Source organism: Arachis ipaensis, chromosome B9 (assembly GCF_059453495.1).
Source record: "Arachis ipaensis isolate K30076 ecotype BB chromosome B9, ASM5945349v1, whole genome shotgun sequence".
NCBI lineage: Eukaryota > Viridiplantae > Streptophyta > Magnoliopsida > Fabales > Fabaceae > Arachis > Arachis ipaensis.
In genome coordinates, this window is record NC_142444.1 from 136,960,839 (window position 1) to 136,983,872 (window position 23,034).

General features: G+C 31.0%; 2 pseudogenes; one reads left to right on the top strand and one right to left on the bottom strand.

Annotated features, from left to right (window-relative positions):
- Positions 1 to 2,424, bottom strand: part of LOC148546493 (auxin-induced protein AUX28-like) — a 47,602-nt pseudogene extending 45,178 nt beyond the window's left edge.
- Positions 2,425 to 5,100: 2,676 nt separating this feature from the next.
- LOC107616062 (protein DETOXIFICATION 14-like) lies at positions 5,101 to 22,365 on the top strand (annotated as a pseudogene).
- The last annotated feature ends 669 nt before the right edge of the window (positions 22,366 to 23,034 follow it).

The following is a 23,034-nucleotide window of genomic DNA, read 5'->3' on the forward strand; positions in this document are numbered from 1 at the left end:
GAAAAGTGTGATTCACAATTCGTGCACCAGATAACTAGGATAGGACTTCTAATTTCTCATACCTTGCCAAAAGTGTGTTTTACAGTTATTTATTTAAATTACAGTCTTTTACTTACTTTAATTGCAATTTAAATTACTTGTTCCTCATCTTCAAAACCCCAATTTACAATCTTCATAACCAATAATAAGAACGTACTTCCCTGCAGTTCCTTGAGAAGACGTCCCGAGGTTTGAATACTTCGGTTATCAATTTATTTAGGGGTTTGTTACTTGTGACAACCAAAACGTTTGTACGAAGAGATTTCTGTTGGTTTAGAAACTATATCTACAACGCGACTATTTTTATAAATTCTTTACCAGCAAAAATCCCAACGTCAGCAAGGTGCTCTATCCATGCTCACTTTTACGAAGCTTCCATTCTTTTCACTTTTTCATGCACCGCTCTTTTCACTTGTGCTCTATAAACAGGATAACATTTTAAGTTTCTCAATTACAAGAATTAATTAATTAATAGGTTAAAGTAATATATTAGTAAATAATTATTTTACTTTATTTATTAAATTTTTATTGGGTAAAATTTTACCTGCTTAGATGTAGAAATAGATGCTTTGCTATAATTGATTAGGATAAAAAAAAGAGTAATTGAATATTTTCTGTTACTCTCATAAAAATTCGAACAAATAACTTTAGAGTATTGAATTATTGCTAACTAGTTAAGCATGTAGCTAGTAGAACACATTTTACGCATGTAATTATACTCGCTTATTTTATAAGGTAACTATTGGTAACTGTTGAACATGTTCGACTTTTTGGAGGTAAGGTGCTCCATCCATGCTCACTTTTACAAAGCTTTCATTCTTTTCCTCACTTTCTTCTACACTGCTTTTTTGTTAAACTGCCACCATATTTTTCCGATACAAATTTATTGATGGCCAACCTATCACTTCTGCTCTATGGGCGGGGTAATATTTTAAGTTTTTAATTATAAGAATTAATTAATTAATTCATACGAAGGAGTCATATATTAGTAAATAATTGTTTTGCTTCATTTATTAAATTTTTATTGGATAAACTTTTACCAGTTTAGATACAGAAAAAGATGCTTTGCTATAATTGATTAGGATAAGAAAAGAGTGTAATTGAATATTTTCTGTTATTCTCATAAAAATTCGAACAAATAAATTTAGAGTATTGAATTATTGCTAGCTAACTAGGCATGTAGTAGAACAAATTTTACGCACGTAATTATATTTGCTTATTTTATAAGGTAATTGTTGAACATGTTCAAGTCTACTTTTTCGGAAGTAAGGTGCTCCATCCATGTTCACTTTATTTCACGAAACTTTAATTCTTTTCACTTTCTTTTGCATTACTCTTTTGTTGAACTGTCACCATATTCTTCCGGTATGATCTCACTAATAGCCAACCTACCACTTGTGTTCTATGGGTCGGAATAATATTTTAGATTTTTTAATTATAAAAATTATTTAATTAATAGGTCATAGTCATATATTAACAAAAAACTGTTTTACTTTATTTATTAAATTACTATTTGGTAGAATTTTACCTGCTTAAATTTAGAAGAAGATGCTTTGCTATAATTAATTAGGATAAGAAAAAAGTATAATTTAATTTTTGCTGTTCTCTCATAAAAATTGGAACAAACAAATTTAAAGTATTAAATTATTGTTAGCTAGTTAGGCATGTAGTAGAAAACATTTTACGCATGTAATTGTATTCGCTCATTCTATATATAAGGTAAAAATTCAGTTACAGTTAATTTAATGTGAAGTTGATAGTTAAAAATTGATAGTTAAAAATTATCATATGACAATTTAATTAAACTCATTTAACAACTTTTAATTATCAATTTTATATGAATTTAATTGCATCTTTCTATTGTATAATTGTAGAAACAAACATATACTACTTTTTTTTAGTTTCTACATCATTACTTTCGATATTGCATAATCTAATCTCTTTCATTAATTCGTTTCGTTTATATACTTAAATTTTTACTGTGTAATTTTATATATAAAATAGATCACATATAGATATAAGTTGTTTTTAGATCATCAAGCAAGTTAATTCAACTTTAAAATCAAGAGAAAAACTATATATATAAAATAAAACGTAGTGACCGAGCATATATAAAAAATAGAATTTAATAATAAAAAAGTGAATCGACCGATATTTAAGATTATAAATAATAGAAATTGTATGGAAAAGCAGGTATCTGATAACGAAAATGATTACTTACTTGGGTGGAGGTTTGGCAGGATTTTCGGGGAGAAGGGCTTTGAATTTATGAGTTGGATGTGTCTTCTTGGAAGACAGATTAAGCATCAAATCCACATTAGTCTGCTGAATCTCAGTTTCAGAAAAGGGTCTCTGAATTATGTGTGTATATATATCTCTAAGCATTAATACAAGGACGCATGCACGGAGGTCTGTTTTGTCTTTTTCATGTGTAGTGGGATTCGACAACCCCGTACATGTTGTCTGCTCTTAGTTACTCTCCATTATTCACTTAATTAAACTTACTTCAGCTGCCTCTTGCTTGCATTTACCAATATCAAGGGTCAATGGTCAATGATAACAATACATATACATACATAATAATATGGATAACTGTCTATTATATATACGTGGCTAGAGAGTAATAACTATAAGATCACACTTAACGCCACTGTTCTTTTAGATACAATTATATTCATATCAACAATGCATGAAAAAGTGAATGATATCGTTTTGAAAAAGAGTGTGCGAGTTGAGTGATAAAAAGGGATAGATGACTACCAACAATGACCTTATCGGTGGAGTGTGTTCTGCGGGTGAAAAAGGATAATTAATTAGGTATCAACATACAACCAACTATTAGTTGGATTATAAAAAAGTGGAGAAAACACTAAAAATATGTAATTTATTCTATCTCAAAAGATATAAAAATTGGTGTATAGTCATTCATACTTTAATTTTATTATTTGTCAATTTTATTTCTATCTCACTATTTACCATTTTGTTCTCACTATAATAATAATAATAATAATAATAATAATAATAATAATAATAATAATAATAATAATAATAATAATGAGAGACTTCATTAGTTTTTTGTACAAATCACTTTAATTAGAAATATATGTATGTTGTTCTTAGAAATAGAAATATTTAAGCAAATTAAAGTAGAATCAAATTAGGTATGCCTCACCAACCCACTGCCATCTTAAGTAGTTAGTATCTTTATCATATTCATAATAATATACAACATATATATGTCTCTATATAGCTAGTAGTAGTAGATGTGTGTATTTAGGGAATAATAAAACACATACACATAGAGACCTAACAACTTAATTACACAATACTAGTTAATTAATAGGTGTGTGTATTTAGGGAATAATGAAACACCCATAGAGACCTAACAACTTAATTAGTTAACTTTACACAATACTAATTAATTAATAGGTGTGTGTATTTAGGGAATAATGAAACACCCATAGAGACCTAACAACTTAATTGATTAACTTTACACAATGCTAATATAATAATCAAGTTCATTGATTTCTAAAAAAAAAGTGTATTATAATTTTCTATATGTGAAAATTAAAGTAATGAAACCTAGCTATTTTTTTTTTCTTTTTTTTCTGTTTGAACAGTCTCACAACAATAACAATGCAATGTATATAAAAAAATTTAATTATTGTGTATAAAAATATCATTTGATTTTTATAAAAATTTTCATTATACTACTATAAAATAATTAAATTATTTGTTTATTACGTATTTAATTATTCTATTATATTAAGTTTAATTATTTTAATAGTAATTATTTAATTAAAAATATGTAAATTAATAGGTATAAACAAAGACAAAATTTTGTGTAAGGGAAGAAGGGTAATGCCCTGGATTTTTTATTTATATAAATTAAATAAATATTTTATTTATTAAAATAAATAATTTTAAAAATTATTACGAAAATACGTCACCTATTCTTATTTCGTTTATAGTAATAATTTTTAATGTATCTCGTTTATACTGTAAATGAGATATGTATATTTTTTCAATTTTTATATATCTCGTTTACAGAAATAGGATATATGTATTTGTAAATATAAAAATATATTTTTTAAAAATAATAAAAAATATTAATAATTTAAATTGGAACAAACTATTAAAAATGAAACATTTCAAATAATAAGAAAGATAGACAGTTCTATATAATAAAAAAAAAGCGATTTTAAAAATATTATTATTGTAAACGAAATAAGAGTAGATGACGTATTTTTGTAATAATTTTTAAAATTATTTATTTAAATAAATAAAATATTTATTTAATTTATATAAATAAAAAATCCGTAATTTCCCTCTTAATTTTTTTAACAAATTATGTATAAATTTTTATTTAATTTTTTTTTTATAAAATTAATTTTTAGTCTTCTCCAAAATATAACATAATTATGTTGTTACGTATTACTTTAATACATAATAATTATCTTAATATTTAATTTTTTTTGTATGTACATAATATTTTTAACTTACAAATATGTTTGTAATGAGCTTAAAAATTTATTTAAAAATTAATAGAAAATAATGGTAAACTCTTAATTTTTGTTTGTAATCAAAATTATGTATGTTATATTTTGTAAAAGCTAGTTATTTTAGTACGTAGGAATTTAAATATTAATAAAAAATAGAGTAAAGTGGATAGACTTTATAAAAAATAAAATACTTTAAATTAAGTGTAATAAGAGTTCTTCTTTTCATAATTAATGAGTTAGCCCATTTAAATTTTTTTTATCTGTCTCATAGCAATTACCAATTACATAAACGTTGTTATGCTTTTCAATTTTTTTCATTTTCATGGACACCTGTGATCTATTATTTTCAAATAAACAAATAATTAAGTTATTTACCAATAGCATGTGACAAAAATTAATGTTATTTAAATGAAACAATGATCAAGTGAAACACTAACACTTTGCTGCATGCTATAAATAGTTTAATCTCTGTGTATATTCAAAATCTTTTCGACGAAAACAGCCATACAAAAAAGCCAAAGTATGTGTTTTTTGGTATTTCAAGAACCTTCTTTAAGACATGGAAGTGGGTCTTTTGTTGCCAGAAGGTAGTGGTTTTTCAGAAACTATAAAATGGAATATGGTGGCAAAAAAGATTAAAAGTGTTGGTTATTTAGCACTTCCTATGATAACCATTAATTTGTCAACTTATTTTCTTTAAATAATTTTCATCATGATGGTTGGTCATATAGAAAAATTTGCTCTTGATAACCATTAATTTGTCAACTTATTTTCTTCAAATAATTTTCATCATGATGGTTGGTCATATAGAAAAATTTGCTCTCTCCAGCACAGCTATTGCTACTTCTCTTTGTGTTGTTTCTGGCTTCAGTGTTATTGTAAGTATTTTTTCTCTTATCTCATATCATAGTCTTCAAATTTTTGTTTCAAAATTAACTGTGTTTTATTATTTTGTTTTATCAAACAGTTTGAAATGTCATGTGCATTGAAAATTCTAGGTGGCCAAATCTATGGAGCAAGACAATATAGAAGATTTTGTGTTCTAGTCTACACGTACTGCTATTGTAGCTTTGAGTCTAGCTTGTGTTCCTCTCTCTCTTTTATGGATATGCTTGGGAAAAATAATGATTTTGTGTGGTCAAGAATCAAGATCCTTTGATTTTACAAGAAGTTGGAAAATTTGCTGTGTGCCTTATTTCTGCTTTATTTGCTTATGCTACACTTCACACTAGCTCTCATTCGCTACTTTTTGATGCAAAGTTTGATCTTTCTTCTTGTTATGAGTTCTTGTGTCACTTTTTGTTTTCACATAGCTTTCTGTTGGATACTTGTTTTTCAGTTCCAACTAGGTAACTTAGGAACAGCATTTTCTATTGGCATTTCATATTAGTTGAATGTGATTTTGCTTGGACTATATATGAAATTCTCTGCTCAGTGTGAAAGGACTCGTGCTCCAATCTCCATGGAATTATTCCATGGCCTTGGAAAGTTCTTGTGCTATGCCGTTCCATCTGCTAGAATGATTTGGTTAGTTTCTTCCTTTAGAATTTGATCTTACTATATACATACATGCATATGCACGCATGCTTATTTGTTTCTATTGTGTTTGATGATCAATGCAGCTTTGAATGGTGGTCATTTGAGCTGCTTACTTTGCTTTCTGAGCTTCTACCAAATCCAGAGCTTAAAGTTTCAGTTTTGTCCATATAGTAAGTAGGACTTGATCATTGAAAATGAGAGAAATTTTTATGTTCTACAATCTCAATTGAAATTAGAATAATTATTGATAAAAATATTATTAAAAGATTTTTAAGTATTGGTAAAAATATTATTAAATTAAAATAATAAAGACACATTTAAAATATTTAAAAACATGAAATGACGTTTGAAGATGTTTATTTTAATAAGTAAATAAAACATATAAATCTTTTTTCATACTTTATTATTTGATATATACCTGTATTAACAATTTCATAAATCAGTTGAATTAATTTTTTTTGATGTTATAAAATAAAACTTACACATAGATTACTAATTTTTCGTATGTATTTTTTTTATTTGCATAATTATTTTTAAACAATGATTTAAATTATATCATATGTATTTTGTGTTTTCTTTTTATTAGTTATTTTAGTTTTCGTTTTTTTTGTTATACCATTCACTTTCACTTTGGGATTAGGCATAAAATACATTAAAATGTTGAGTTTTTTTAATTTTTTTTACACTTTGAACCAATAAATTTTGCATTTTTTTGGTTTTGTTTTTTTAAAAGATAAAAATAAAAAATAAATAATATGATCTTAGTTTTTAAGAATATACATAAAAATAAACTTTTAAAAATCACACTGGTTGCCAACCTTTGTATTGGTAGATACATTATCAGTCTTCTAAGTTCTAAGCATATGTACACAACACTAGTTTATAATTTTTATGGGTCTATATATAACAATTTTTACCTCTTTGATAATTTTTAAATCAGTCACATTGAGTAACATTTATAAATTGGTTGATGTTTTTTTTTTAATTTTTTTATTGGAGTTGTCAATTACTTATTAAATTGTAATTAGATAATTAATTTTGACTATGTAGATTTTACTTAGTAGATAATTAGTTTTAATTAGATAAATCGGTTGATGCTTTTTTCTTAAAAATTTTTTTTAACTGAAGTTAGCAATTATTACTTTTAATATAATTTTTTTAAATGTGGATTTTTACGTATTTTTGCTAATAATTTTATATAATATTTTTTTATTCTCTCATTTTAAATTTGTTATAGCATGTAATGCTTTCCATTACTGATTTTATAACTCATTCTTTTTAGCACCACTCTTTTGAGAGATTTTAACATTTTATAACATTTGTCATTATTATTATGACTTCAAATAATATTGCACAGAGCGTCTATATGCATATAAATTACATGTTTTAAAAAATATGAATAGTTAAGAGGACATTAATATTTTTAAGAGATTTTAATAATATAGGACATCTTACTGCTAAGTATTATAAAAATCGTTACAAGATATTAATTACTTATATAAAAAATATTCACATGCATTTATTATGTGAGAACTACAATATATTAATTTGTAAAACAACCATAAAAATAATAAACAAATATTTTTCAGCAATTATAAGATTATATACCATAATCAATTTGAAAAAATAAAAAATTATTTAAATAAGATTTTTGCGTAAATTTTGTAAAATTCATGCATTTAATTGATTGAAAAAAATAGCATACAAAATATCATTTAAACAGTATTATTTTAAATAAGAATTTATTTTTGTAGAATTTATTTAAGAGACTAAAAGACCTTTAAAAATTATTTTTAAAAAGATAAAAATACCCTTCAAGTTTTTATTTAAAATATTGAAATACTCTTTAAACATTAATTTTAAAATATTAAATTATGCTTATAAAATTAATTAAGATTGTTTAACTGTATTAGAAATAAAAAATTTAACTAAATAGTAGACAAACTAAACTACCCTTACTAAAAGACTTAAATAAATTTTTAGAATTAATCTTAAAATGATTAAAATATGCTTTTAGAATAAAAATTATCTAACTATATTAAAAATTGTAAATTTTAATTTTTAAAAAGACTAAAATACTCCTATAATTAATTTATAAAAGAGTAAAATAATATTAGAAAATTAATTTAAAAAAGATTAAAAAGACTAAAATGTCATTTGACATTAATTTAAAAAGGCAAAACTACCATTATAGTATTAATTAAGAATTTTCGACTGTATTATAAATTAGAAATTTAATTTTGATTTTAAGAATATTAAATTACCCTATTGATTTGTTTTTAAAACACTAGTATGTTACAATTAATTCATGGACCTTCATAGTCATAATGCATTACCCAACTAATAATTTTTCATGCACTCACCTAACAATCCACACATAACCAACGATTAAAAAGCCCACACAACTATCAACCCATACACCCCATCTCATGTTATAAGTTCTATGTCCCGTTAGATCAGCACAAAGTCGCAAACAAACTTTTGTAAGACCAAAAACCTTTGAAAAGTCTTATTATGATCAAGTCTCAAATCATATAGTTATTTACAGCCTTAATTTCAGAAATTATTTTATTAAAAATAATTAAGGCAAGTTTTGATTTATTGAATTTGAAATAAGTTATGATTATTATCCAATTTTATAATTATTAGATTATTTTCTATATTTAAATTATAAAGTTGATATTTATGAAATAATAAGGATTTTATATGACTTGGACTAAATAATTAATATTTTAATATATTAATACAGCTGTTTTGAAAAATAGAAAAATTAATTATATTATTTCTAATTTTTAGTTTTGGACATTTTATTAAAAATAATTTGTAAAATTGATGAATAAATAGTATTTTCTATATATAATTAGTGTTGAATTTAATTTGAGTTTCAATTATTATATTATTCCCAATTTTATTTAAAATTACAAAAATATCCTTAACCCTAATTTTCAAAATAATAAAAACCCTAACCTAGTAACTCTATACCCGACCCGGTTCCCTCTTCACTCACACCCAGCAGCAGCAACGCACCTCTTCCCCCCTTTCTCCAGTCACGCGCAGCAGCAGTAGGGAAAAGGAATCAGGCAGCAGCCTCACCCTCCCTCAGCGTAGCAACACACACACGCAGTTTCCTTGTTTTCCCTGAACGATAGAAACAAAGAAAGAAAGAGAGATCTGAGGGGGAGTAGAGGAGATCAGAGGAGAAGGAGGGGAGGGGCTTTTGCCGCCACCTCCATCGCGCGCTACTGCCGACCTGGAACCACCGCCAATGCGTCCTGCCGTTGCCGCCACCGTGAAGCCGCCGATCTAGCCTGAGTGAGAGAGAGATCGAGGCGAGCTTTGAGGAAGGGAGCTGCGTGAAAATGGAGGAGAACGGCGCCGTCCCTTGCCGCGATCGAGGCTCGCTGCCGCCGCGTTGCTCCGGTTTGTCGCGCCGCCACTGTCGTCCAGGGAAGACTGCCGCTGTTTTTGTGTCCTCCAACGGCGCCGCTACACGAGCCGGAGGAACTCGTCCCTGTTGAGCCGCCGCCGCCACTGCTAGGGTTTGCCGCCGCCGTGCCGTTGGGAGGAAGGCCGTCCAGTCACACCGAGCAGGAGAGACAGAGAGAGCTGAGGCCGAGCTGGGGGTCCAACCACCGCAACCAGCCGCCGTTCACGTCGCCTCCGTCGGAACCGCCGCCGTCGCTACCAGCTTTACCTCTGACGTGGCTGATTATGGGTGAAAAGGGGGCGAAGCTGCCTCTGCCATCGGAGAACCCTGCTGCCGTCGCCGGAAGAACTCTGCCGGTAAGGGTTTTAATTGAGGTTTCTGCCTTTTTGGATTTCGAGAAGGTTTTAATGCTGCGTGGTTTTTATAGTTGATCCACCGGAGCTGTTGCCGGGCCTGTTCGAAATCGCAGCTGCTTTGTTTCGCTAGTTCAGTAAGTATTTATGTTTCGGAAAGCCTCGCGTTAGTATTTTGTTGTGTTCGATTATTGAATATGAGTTTTGATAACGTGGGGTCGAGTTCTGATTATTGTATGTTGCGATTAGTGTTGCTATGTTTATTGCGAAGTGGCTTGGAGCCGAGGTTTTGGGTTGCCGGTGATTTTGAGCTGAGGCGTAGAAAGGACTCTGTGAGACGTTTGGGTTATGGATTTGCGTTTTGAGGTAGGGGTGCTTTCCGAAAACTATATTTTATATATTGGAATTATTACATATGGATACTGATGTGAGACAATGTACATTTGGTGATTGTATAAGCCTCATGTGATGTTGATTGTTTTGGATGAATGTAATTATATGTTTGAATGGATTATTATTTGGTTTTGATGAATGGATTGTTGTGTGGCTTTGTGAAATGAAATGCTTTTGAAGTTGATTCTTTTAAAGCTTTGAAATCGAGTTTAATCCGTTGAGAATTGATTTGAGTTAATTTTCTGGGGGATGTGAAAAATAGAATACACTCTTGAATTCAGCCTGGTTTGCTTTAAATGATCTGGCTTGATAAATGATGGTTGTTGACCGTTTCTTTAAAGCTTTAGAAATGGGTTTATTCGGCTGATAATAATTTGATTTTGAAACGGTTTTCTTGAAATATGGAATTGAGATGACTGTTGGATTGGGCTTGCCTTGAACTGATTTTGGATTTTGGGCTGTTGAAAAGGATTGTGGACTGTTTTGTTGGGACCCGAACCGGGTGACAAAGTCTAAGTTTTAGAAGAGGTGCTGCCGAAATTTCCGGTAGAATTCAGGACTTTACTGAAATGTTATTCGGAAACTTGTGAGTTAATGGCTTCTACTATTTTATCTGAATTATTAAAAAAGGGATGACTTATGCTTTTGAAATGAATTATTAAAAAGGAAATTGTGATTTAGTCTTGTTTCTTAAGAAAAGTATTATATTACCCTTGTGAACAAGTTATTTAGATGAAACTTATGCTTTAAGGCTGTTTTAAATGTGAAAAGGGTTTATGCCTTTGAATTTGGCTTGAGGATTTCAATCAGAGAATTTTCAGTGACTTTGAAAGAACCTGAACGTCTATTGACAAGTTTCATTCTAAAATGTTTTGGGAAAAATCTTAAGTACTCTTGAGTTCTGAGTTTTTGCAAGACTAAAATAATTTTTGAGCCGTTGAAACGCTTTAGAATTTCCCATGGGGTTGAAGCTGGTTTTTGTTTAAGTAAAGGAAACGGCTTTGAAAAGAGTAATTGGTTATGTGACTCGGTTTGGCTTAGATCCTATTTTGTTTTTCAAATCAGGAAGTCAAGGTTTTAATGATTTTAAGTGAATTTGAGGAAATGAGTTATGTTAATCTCCCCTAAAGACTTGGGACTCTGCCAGGGAACCTTTGTTATAAAATCCCATTGTTGGATGGATGATTTTGAATATTTCAAAATAAATCTTTAACTTGACATGGTTATGGAAGTTTTGGAAAGAGGATGCCGAGAGTGGCATTGTTTTCAAAGGGGAACTTACCTTGAGTAAAAGAGGCTTATGAGCCTGAGATGATTTGAGAACTGAGATCTTTAAAGCCAAGGTTGAAAAGAGTTGAAAATTGATTTCAAAGTGAAATGAATTGAGAAAAAGTGATTTATGGCTTAGATGCCGATTTCATTAATTTGATGATGTTGAATGGTGGAAGTGCTATTTTGTTATGGGCCGGAATGGCTGTGTATGATTATAAATATTGGCTGGTTCTGGATTGAACCGTGAGCCGGTATGACTGAGATGGATGTTGATACATGGCTGAGAATGAATGCATATATGCTGAGATATTGATAATTGTGATTTTGCACTTCCACTATCTGAGATATGAGTTTTCCTGGGTAGTAGCAGTGGCTAGCCACCACGTGCTCCAGGTTGAGACTTGATACTCTGCTGACCCTATGTCGTAAGTGTGGCAGGGTACTGTGAAAGCCCCAGATGAGCTCGCCCCCGTGAATATACATTAGTGAGGGTGTTGGATATGGATCATGATTATGATCACGATTATGTTGAGTATAACTCGAGTTGGGGATGCGCGACAAAGGGACAGTCTAGTGGTTAGCTACCAGGACTTGTCGGGCTGGTTTTATAACCGACAGATGATATCATCAGCCACTAGGGCAGGCATGCATCATATGCATCTATATGACATTGTTTGGGTGTGCATTTTGTATTTGGTTTGCCTTTGTGACTACTTGTGATTAATTGTTAATTGTTCTACTTGCAATAACTATTTGGTTGTGCTTGAATCTTCCTATTTGTGTTTGCGACTGAGATTCTGTTGGACTGTGGTGATTGGTTGCTGGTTGGATTTATTTGGGCCTAGGGCCGTGGTTGAAATGAGATGGACCGATGGTTGGTTTCAGTTTTGTGTTTCTGGTTTGGAAGAATATGAAAAGCTATTTTGGTTCAACATAGATAAACCTTTTGAACGGCTTTTGAGTTTTTGAGAGTTGAACGGTTTCTCTTTCAGAAAAGATTTCCAACTTTACTTTTATTGTAAACCGTTGTTTTTGAAAAGAGGCATAAGACGGTTATTAATCACTGGTACGGTTTATCTTCATGTATCCTATTACAGTAATTCCCAAAAACCCTCTACTGAGAACCCTTTCGAGGATGATGTTCTCACCCCCCTACATTTTTCCCCTTTCAGGATATGGGCGCAGAAGTCACGAAGGGTTTATTTAGTTGTTGAAATGCTCTGTATTGCTTTAGATTATTATTTATTCTACCCTCGCCTTTATTTTGTTATATTCTGTAAGAGGGATAGGAATTGTATTGGTTAATGCTTGTAATATATATATATATATATATATATATATATATATATATAATCTTTATGAGTTTTTGTAAGTTGTATGATACCTATGGATGTACGTTGTATAGCAAAGTATTTTTGGATCGGTATTGCGGTTTAAAGATTTAAACAGGCTCATATTTTAGTATTAAATAGTATAAGAGTCGTCGTAATGTCCGAGCTATCAGAGTTGCGCAGCCGGAAGCGTGAGCTTTGGTAGTTAGGGTGTTACAGCCTTCACCAAACACCTCTGCAACACCTGTGCAGCGTCTGATAGCATTTCTCAGCATTTGTACGTGTCTCATTCACCTTTATTCACCTTCATAGCTGCCATAACTCTTTCGGACTCACAAGCTCTTCTAGTGAGCTCAAATATTTTTGAATGCCAAAATATTTTAAGCTATTTTTTTAGTTATGAACAAGATGTGTTGGATTATGTCATAAATATGATTCCCATAATGTGTCTCTATTATATTAGACACTTTACATGGTACTTTTTTAGGTTGGTAATTTTTTTTCCCTTAGCATTATTATTTAATGCACAATTTATATCTTTCTATGAAATATAACACTTAGTCATGTTAATATATAAGTATTGCTATAGGATGTGGTTGGCAAAAGTTAGGAACATATGTGAACCTTGGAGTTTATTATATTTTGAGAATTCCAGTTGCTATTATATTGGATTTTTGGGTACAGTTGAGTTAAAAGTTTGTGGATTGGAATAATAAGTGATATTTTTTGCAAAATAATTTTGCTTTCTCTCATTACAATAAGTACAAATTGAAAAAAATAAGTTTGTCCTCATTTTTCTAGTTTTTAGAGTCTATTTAATTAATTGACTTTTTTTTATTATTTAAAATATTAAAAAAAACATATTTTAGTTGTTACTTCATGCTCTATATATATGAATTCCAGGCAATAGAGGCAAGAGAAAAAACATTTGAAGGAAGATTTTCTATAGAATATGCATTAGTGTGAGATTAAATTTAAATGTTTAAAATAATATTTATTATGAATATGTATTAGTGTGAGAGAATTGTTATGTGTGTATATTCAAAGTTATAATTAAAAAAAATCTTTAATTATCTTGTTATTCTCAATATGAATTACCATTGTGCTTACCATTTTTCTTGTATTTATCATTGGTTGTTGTTAATATGAATTTTCATTCATAATTCATTTCGTCTCTTCATATCATTCATAATATTATACCCTAAAGTATATCATCAAAGTAATTGATAAATAAAAATTAAATAAATTAAAGTTAGAGAGACACAGATTTACCTAATGTGTCTTTCATAGTCCTTTTCTAATAATTAACTCCATTCTCATAATTTGATTCCCACTTTAACTAATTTGTTCTTTTTTCAAAAGGTTAATTAAATAGCAAGGTCTAAGACATTGTTGTCAATAATGAACAAAAGTAGTGAACAAACTAATAAATTAAACTAAATGGTACTCATTGTTGTTCTTATTATGGAAGAGTTGCTAGCTAGTTAGATGCGTATTTTCTCAGTGGTATTAATTTATCATTATAGAAAGAGTGATGACTCATTTGACATATATATAATGTTTTCATAGGCTCTGTTGGCCATTCTTGTTGGCGTTACTCTTTAATTTGGACCTAACGTCCATTTGTTATATCCATATATGTATGGCTTATGTATGTATATATGTATAAATGAGTTAACTTTAGATTTATACATTTGTCTAAAACGATATTTATGTATTTACCCAAAACGATGTATATATAACTGTGTAAATTAGTAGCTATAATTTGTGTCTAGTATATGCATATTTGGCAATAAAATTGCACAAAATATAATTAAACTCAAAGTCCTAGCTAGTAACATCAAGTTAAGGGGCAATTCATCAATTTATTAATTAATATATATATATATATATATAGTCATTTTTTGTGGTTAAATATAAATATATATTTTATATATTATTTTATTATTAAGACATTAATTTTAATTTACAAATTCTTATTTTATTTTATGCAGTGCTTAATACTCTACTAGATATTAAAATTACAACAAATAATAAAAGAGAAATACTAAATAAAATCAAAAAGCTAATTTCAGTAAACAGAGGCACACCCTCCCATTAATAGCTAGGGCTTCACATCTCATAAAAGTGTTCTTTCTCTTTTATTGTCATTATGATCATCAACATTCTTATTTATAAGAATTTGTAACCATTTAATTTTGAACGCATCATAATTTTTTTTATTATTTCTATTAAATTTTTGAGTTGAAAACCTGGAAATTTGGATGCACTTTGTTCTCCCACAATTTGAATTTTGGGTTTGAGTTTAATTTTATGATTTTTTCTGTCATAATCTTTTTTTTCCTATATTTGAGCGTTAGCTTTGTTTGCCGCCATAAACTGTAAATTATATAAGCTAAAATTTTCGTTAATTTCTTGTGCCGTTTGTTCTCAGCGCAAGATTGGTTTGGTACTAAGATGCCCGAACCTCAATTAATGTGTTATATTGAATGCATTGTTTTTTTTTTTTTTTTTTAGTCTTTTCTTGTTATTCAATTTCGACTGCTCTCGTTTTTAGAGTTTAAACAGCATGGAACATTTTAGAATCAATTAATATTTAATATATATGAATATTTATTATAAAATATTATATTTTATTATCTTAATTTTTTTAAGACTTATACATATTTTTTATATTATATTATTTTATATAAATTGAATATATATAAAAAAATTTTTTTAGTATTATCTCTTATCTCTTCTAACATAAAATCAAAATTATAGTATCTTTTTTAAAAAAAATAGACTACTTTTTTTTTTTGTTGATAAAATCAGGTATTTTTTACATTTTTTTTCTTATGTCAATTTTACTTTTCTTTTTTCACTCCTTTGATGTTTTTTTTACATTACTGATTCGCCTATCTTTTTTGCCTTATATTTTTTTGAGTATAATGAATCGAACACTACTGTTATCCATTACTTACTTATTCTCAAAGAGAAATTATATATTTTTCGTCACCAGTTCGTTATCCTTCGACATTTTATCATCTCTTTGCAGTTTGCCATAATTTCGGCAGATTTCGGACAGTTCGCCATTTTTTTTGGTAGTTTTGTCTGCGCTTTCCTTGTGGCAGTTTTGTCTGCGTTTTTCTTGCGGCAGTTTCGTCTGCGCTTCTTTGCGGCAATTTTGCCTGCGTTTTTTACTGGCAGTTTTGTCTATGCTTTCTTCCGCCAGCTTTATCTACATCTGTTCTGTCAGTTTATGCACCTTTTTATATATTATTACTACAATTATGTTAAATATACATAAAATTTAGTTACTAAATCAATTATTCGTATAAAATATATCTTAAAATATAAAATATAAATTAAAAATTAACTAAATAATTTATGTATTATATATAAATAAATAATAACTAATTTGATGACGAATTTTTTGTAAGTACATAGTATTTTTATTACACATCCTATTATTATTATTATTCTTTGGTTAATTTGTATAATTGTGGTTGCTTGAAACTAAGACATCTGAAAAGAAGGTGCATTGATAGAACATAATATAATAGTGAATTAGTGAGGAATTACATATTTACATGTATAATAGAATTGGGCATAGAGGGAAGCAAACAAGCAATTAGGGGCAATGTTTTTTTTTTTTGGTGATAGTAGGGGCCAAAGTCCCATAAAAAAAAAAGAAAATTAAAGCATAGCTATACGGGGTAAAAGAACGCCCCTCTCATCTTCAATCACAACTCTTCCTACTTCTTGTAGTGGCACATTTCAAAATCTCAATCCTAGTCCAATTTCTCCACCTATTCTGGCCAAGCAATCCACCACCCTATATATTACCTTCTCTGAAAATGTTTTTTCCAACAAAGAAATTAAATTTTGGGCCTCTGATCTCGTTCTTTATCTTCTTTTAACATCTAAAAGGCTCTAGTTCCATCACGCACATGTGTCACTACTCACTAGGCACACAATGTTTTTTTTCTTCATTATTTGGTTAGGAGGCGTAATTTATATTCTAGATAAAGTATATTTTTTGTCTCTAAAATTTGATAAAATTTTAAAAATATTCTTAAATTTTATTTTGTTTTAATTTTGTCCCCAAATTTTTTGATTTGCATCAAATATATCCCTAACGGCTAATTTTTTCAAAAAATTTAAGACCGATTCAACAACAATTTCATAGGAACAAAAAGTATCTTTACCCTATATTCTAATATTTAGAATTTAAATATATAAGTTAGTTTTTAATGAAAAGATAAAAAATGCAATGTTTTATTTAAAATTAAAAAAATAATTAAAAAATGAATTGAGATTCTTAATATATTTTGTTAATGTCTATATCTATGTTTAGATTTATAAAAACTATGAATATTATGACATATATTTATTATTTACTTTTTTTTATTAATTATCTTAAATTTGAGTTCACTAAGTTAAGAAATAATCAGTTTAGGAATAGATATCTCCTTATAAAATAATTCAATACTCCAATTTGATTATTTTCACCTTCTTTCTGTTTGTTTTTTTTTTTTTTTTGAGTTTTGCTATAAATTCGGTTAGATTAAATTGTGATGCTAATTTAAATATGGATTAAGTACTTTTTTCGTCCCTAAGGTCTGAGGTAAAAATAAAAATCGTCCCCATCCTTTTTTGTTATTAAAATCATCCCCAATGTTACAAAACGTTATAAAATCGTCCTTTTCTACTTCAATTATATTTTTTTGACCAAATTACCCTTAACTATTAATAAAAATAATATTAAAAAAAGACCCCCAGTCTGTTGAGAAGCACATCGTAGTAGTATCATCCTTTCTTTTATACTAAGAAGATGAAGCCATGTGAGCACTTTCAGTCTTATCTTGCTGTAGCCTCTCTTCTTCTTGCACACAGTGAGATATAAGCTCATTTAAGGACCAAATGTACGAGTAAATCTTCAGATAACTCTACTTTAGTGCTTTCAATTTTTGAAGCAAGATTAGACATTTCCATAATGTACTCTCTTATGTTCTCTTCACCTTTATAACTCATGGAGACAAGTTTGCTCAAAAGACTACTTGCTTCCGCCTTTTCATTCTTAGTAAAGAATTTTTCATTATCTTTCAGGAACTGTTCGACATCTTAATTCTCAGTAATTGAGCCCAAAATGCCTCAGGAATTGAGCGTTTCATGATCATAATGCTCATTCGATTGGATCTCTCCCACTTCTCTATTTAGGTTGGTAATTTTTTTTCTCTTAGCATTATTATTTAATGTAGAATTTATGTCTTTCTATGAAGTGTAACACTTAGTCATGTTAATATATAGGTATTGCTATAGGATGTGGTTGGTAAAAGTTAGGAACATATGTGAACCTTGGAGCTTATTATATTTTGGGAATTTCAGTTGCTATTATATTGGGTTTTTGTGTGCAGTTGAGAGTTAAAGGTTTGTGGATTGGAATAATAAATGGTACTTTTTGCAAAGTAATTTTGCTTTCTCTCATTATAATAAGTACAAATTGGAAAAAAAAAACAGCTTTGTCCTTATTTTTCTAGTTTTTAGAGTCTATTTAGTTGATTGGTTTCTTTTCTATTATTTAAAATGCTGGAAAAAACATATTTTAGTTGTTACTTCATGCTATATTTTTTTTTGAATTGCAGGAAATAAAGACAAAAGAAAAGATATTTGAAGAAAGATCTTCTATAAAACATGCATTAGTGTGAGAGATTAGATTTAAATATTTAAGATGATATTTATTTTGAATATGTATTAGTGTGAGAGAATTGTTATGTGTGATGATATTTATTTTGAATATGTATTAGTGTGAGAGAATTGTTATGTGTGTATATTCAAAGTTATAATTAAGAAAATTCTTCAATTATCTTGTTGTTGTCAATATGAATTACCATTGTGCTTACCATTTTTTTTGTTCTTACCATTGGTTGTTGTAACACCCTAACTACCAAAGTTCACACTTCCGGCTGCGCGACTCTGATAGCTCGGACATTACGACGACACTTATACTACTTAATACTAAAATATGAGCCTGTTTAAAACTTTAAACCACAATACCGCTCCCAAAAATACTTTCGTTCAATAACGTACCTCCATAAATACCATTCAACTTACAACAACTCATAAAGAGTACATCCATATATATACATAAATATATATAAATAATATTACAAACATAATCCAATACAATTCCTATCCCTCTTATAGATTATATCAAGATAAAGGCGAGGGTGCAGTAAATCATAACTAAAACAATACAGAGCATCACAACAACAATTAAATAAGCTCTTCGTAACTTCTGCGCCCATATCCTGAAAGGGGAAAAATGTAGGGGGGTGAGAACATCATCCTCGAAAGGGTTCTCAGTAGAGGGTTTTTGGGAATTACTGTAATAGGATACTGGAAGATAAACTGTACCAGTGATTAATAACCGTCTCATGCCTCTTTTCAAAAACATCGGTTTACAATAAAAGTAAAGTCGGAAATCTTTTCTAAAAGAGGAACCATTCAATTCTCAAAAACACCAAAAGCCTTTCAAAAAGGTTTATCTATGCTGAACCAAAATAGTCTTTCATTTTTTTTCCAAATCAGAAACACAAAACCGAAACCAACCATCGGTCCATCTCAATCCAACCACGGCCCTAGGCCCAAACAATCCAACCATCAACCAAATCACCACAATCCAACAGAGTCCCAATTGCAAACACAGATAGAAAGTTCAAGCACAAACAAACAGTTACAACAAGTAGAACAATTAGCAGTTAATCACAAAGGCAAACCAAGTACAATATGCACACCCAAACAATGTCACATAGATGCATATGATGCATGCCTGTCCCTAGTAGCTGATGATATCATCTGTCGGTTATATAGCCAACCCGACACGTCCTGGTAGCTAACCATGGACAGAAACACCCATCGCAGAGCAAGTAGGTTTGAGCTACAACCCCATTGCTACTACCCGCTCAACCCAGAGCCAGTGGAATAACCACTACTGCGGCTACTACCCAGGCGGGTGTTTAACAGCTCAACCTGGAGCGAGTGGAATCACCACTACTACCGCTACTACCCAGGCGTCACAGTCTGACCTGGAGCAAGTGGGACGAACCACAACCCTTGCTACTACCCAGGTATCTCAAACATATATTCATTCAGTTCCAGCCATGGATTAACATCCATCTCAGCCATCCGGCTTAAATTCAAAATTCATAGTCAGCCATACGGCCCATAACTCATTCGGCATTCAGCCATAAATCAATATCATACACAGTCATTCCGGCTCACGGTTCAATCCAAAACCAGCCAATATTCATAATCATACACAGCCATTCCGGCCCATAACAAAACAGCACTTCCACCGTTCAACATCATTAAATTCATAAAACCGGAATTTAAGCCATAAATTACTGTTCTCAAGCCGTTTCACTCTGAAATCAAATTTCAACTCTTTTCAGCCTTGGCTTTAAATATCTCATTTTCTCAAATCATCTCAGGCTCATAAGCCAAATTTACTCAAAGTGAGTCTCCTTTTGAAAACAAAGCCACTCTCGGCATTCTCTTTCCAAAACTTCCAAAACCATGGCAAGTTAAGGATTTATTTCAAAGTATTCAAAATCACTCATCCAACAATGGGATTTTATAACAAAAGCTTCTCGGCAGAGTCCCAAGTCTTTAGGGAAGGTCAACCTATATCAATTCCTTAAAATTCATTGAAACTCTTAAAATCATAGATTCTCGATTCAAGTAAATAAAACTGAATTTACTATAAAACCGGCCATACAAAATCACAAGTTCCAACCCGGTCCAAAAATCAACTCATTTGAAAAGGAACCAGTTCATTTGAATCAAACCACTTTCAGGTTTCTTTTTGGAACCCATTTTTCTAACTCTTCCAAAATGCCTCAAACTTAATTACTCAATCAAAAGTCTAGATTCCTTTGAAATCACTAAAAGACCCTTTTTATATTGAAATCAATATTAGAGCATCATTCTTTCCTTCAGTGATTCAAACGGTAAAAATAGCTCATTTCTAAATGGGCCAAACTCAACGCATAAAGTTCATTAAATAAATTAAGCTTGAAAACATAAATATTCTCTTAATAAATCAAATAATACAATTTCTCAAATCCAATCCTTTTTAAATAACTTTTTAAACAAGACTATGATTTTGTAGAAATTTCGACAGCACCTCCCCTAAAACTTGGACTTTTGCCACCCGGTTCAGGTCCCAACTAAACCGTTTCTCATTCCTTTTCAACAGCTCAAAACCAGAAATCAATTCAAGGCAAGCTAAATCCAACAGTCGCCTCAGTGGCATATCTCAAGAAAACCATTTCAAAATCAACTCAATATCAACCGATTTAACTCATTTCCAAAGCTTTAAAGAATCGGTTCAGCACTAAATCATTTGTCCAAAACCAAGTCAATTAAAGTAAACCAGGGTGAATTCAAGAGTACATTCTATTTTTCACATTCCCAAGAAAATTAACTCAAATCAATCCTCAACGGATTAAACTCGATTTCAAAGCTTTAAAGAATCAACTTCAAAACATTACATTTCACAAGCCGCACAACAATTCAACCAAATCAACATCCATAATCATTCGAGTCAATCAAATAATACATAAGGCAGATACAATCACTAAATACACAATATCTCACATAAGTATCCATATGTAATAATTCCAATACATAAAACACAGTTTTTGGAAAGCGCCCCTGCCTCAAATGCAATCTAACTACGCGACACAACTCTTTCTCTTTCGGTTCGCATTCCGCGGCAGCTGCATACACAGTTCCATTTACTTTCACAACAACAGGAACGGCTCTTATTCCAACCATGCGATTACCAAAACTCAACCCTAGCACGTCAATATCATAGAATTCTCACTAATCCACAGCAAAAATAATAGCGGTAATGATATCAAGATTAGAATACCTACTGCAGCTATAGGAAACAGAACGATGGAGTAACACATAACAGAATCAGGGACCTGTGCACCGTCCTAGCTGCAGTAACACCATTCTGTTTGGTAAGGCAGCAGGGTTACCAACAAAATCAGAATAGCGAAGAAAACATAGAAATGGAACAGATTCAAGAAAGGAGAGAGCAGTTACCGGCAAATCTGGCTCGGTTCCGACAATGGCGTACAGCCGAGCAACTTACAACAATCAGAACCCATGAAGCCAGAGGCTTCATCTGCGGTCTCCGGCGGCCGGCACAGTGGCCTGAAGCTCCGGCGACACCACAACAACATACGGAAAGCCCAGCAGCTCCGGTGATGGATCTTCGGCGACGGTGGAGGAAAGGGGGCAACCCTCCACAGCGGCGAGCCCAGCCTCGTGGTGGCGACGGCAACCCCGCGGCAGCTCCTTTTTCGCACATTCTCTCTCTCTCTGTGCGTATGGCCAGCAGTGGCGGTAGGGACAGGTTCGACGGCGGAAATCCGATAAAGCCGGCGGCGCTGTGCTTCCTCCACGCTTGCGAGCTCGACGGCGGCGATGTGGCATGGGCGCGGTGGCGATAAAGGTGCGACGGCCCCCCAAGCCCGCGACAACCATCACTCGCGGACCAACCTTCCCCTCGGTTCCGCTCTCCCTGGCGATGGCGCAAACGGTGCAGCGGTGGCGGGCTGAACTGGAGTGCGATCGGCGGCTCGTGGTGACTTGACGACGACAGCTCCAGACACGGTCTCCCTTCGAGACTCAGCAACGATGCGGCTGCGGCGATAGCAGCTCCTCGCGGGCGCCGCTCCTCCCCTCTCCCCTCTCCTCTTTCCCGTTTTCCTCCTACCCATTTCTTTCCTCTGCATCGTGTTGCAGCTGTTGCTGCTGTGTGTGTTGCATTACTGAGAGAAGGAAGGGAAACAGATAGGATATGACGGCTGGGTTGGGAATTAGGGTTTTCATTATTTTGAAAATTAGGGTTAAGGGCATTTTAGTAATTTCACTTAAAAATAGGGATAATATAATAATTGAAAACCAAATTAAATCCAACACTAATTGTATATATAAAAATACTATTTGCTCATCCATTTTACAAATTACTTTCAATAAAAGGTCCAAATCAAATAATTAGAAATAATATACTTAATTTCTTCAATTTCCAAAATAGCAGTATTAATATTTGAAATATTACTTATCTAGTCCAAATCATATAGGAAATCTTTATTATTTCACAACTACCAACTTTATAA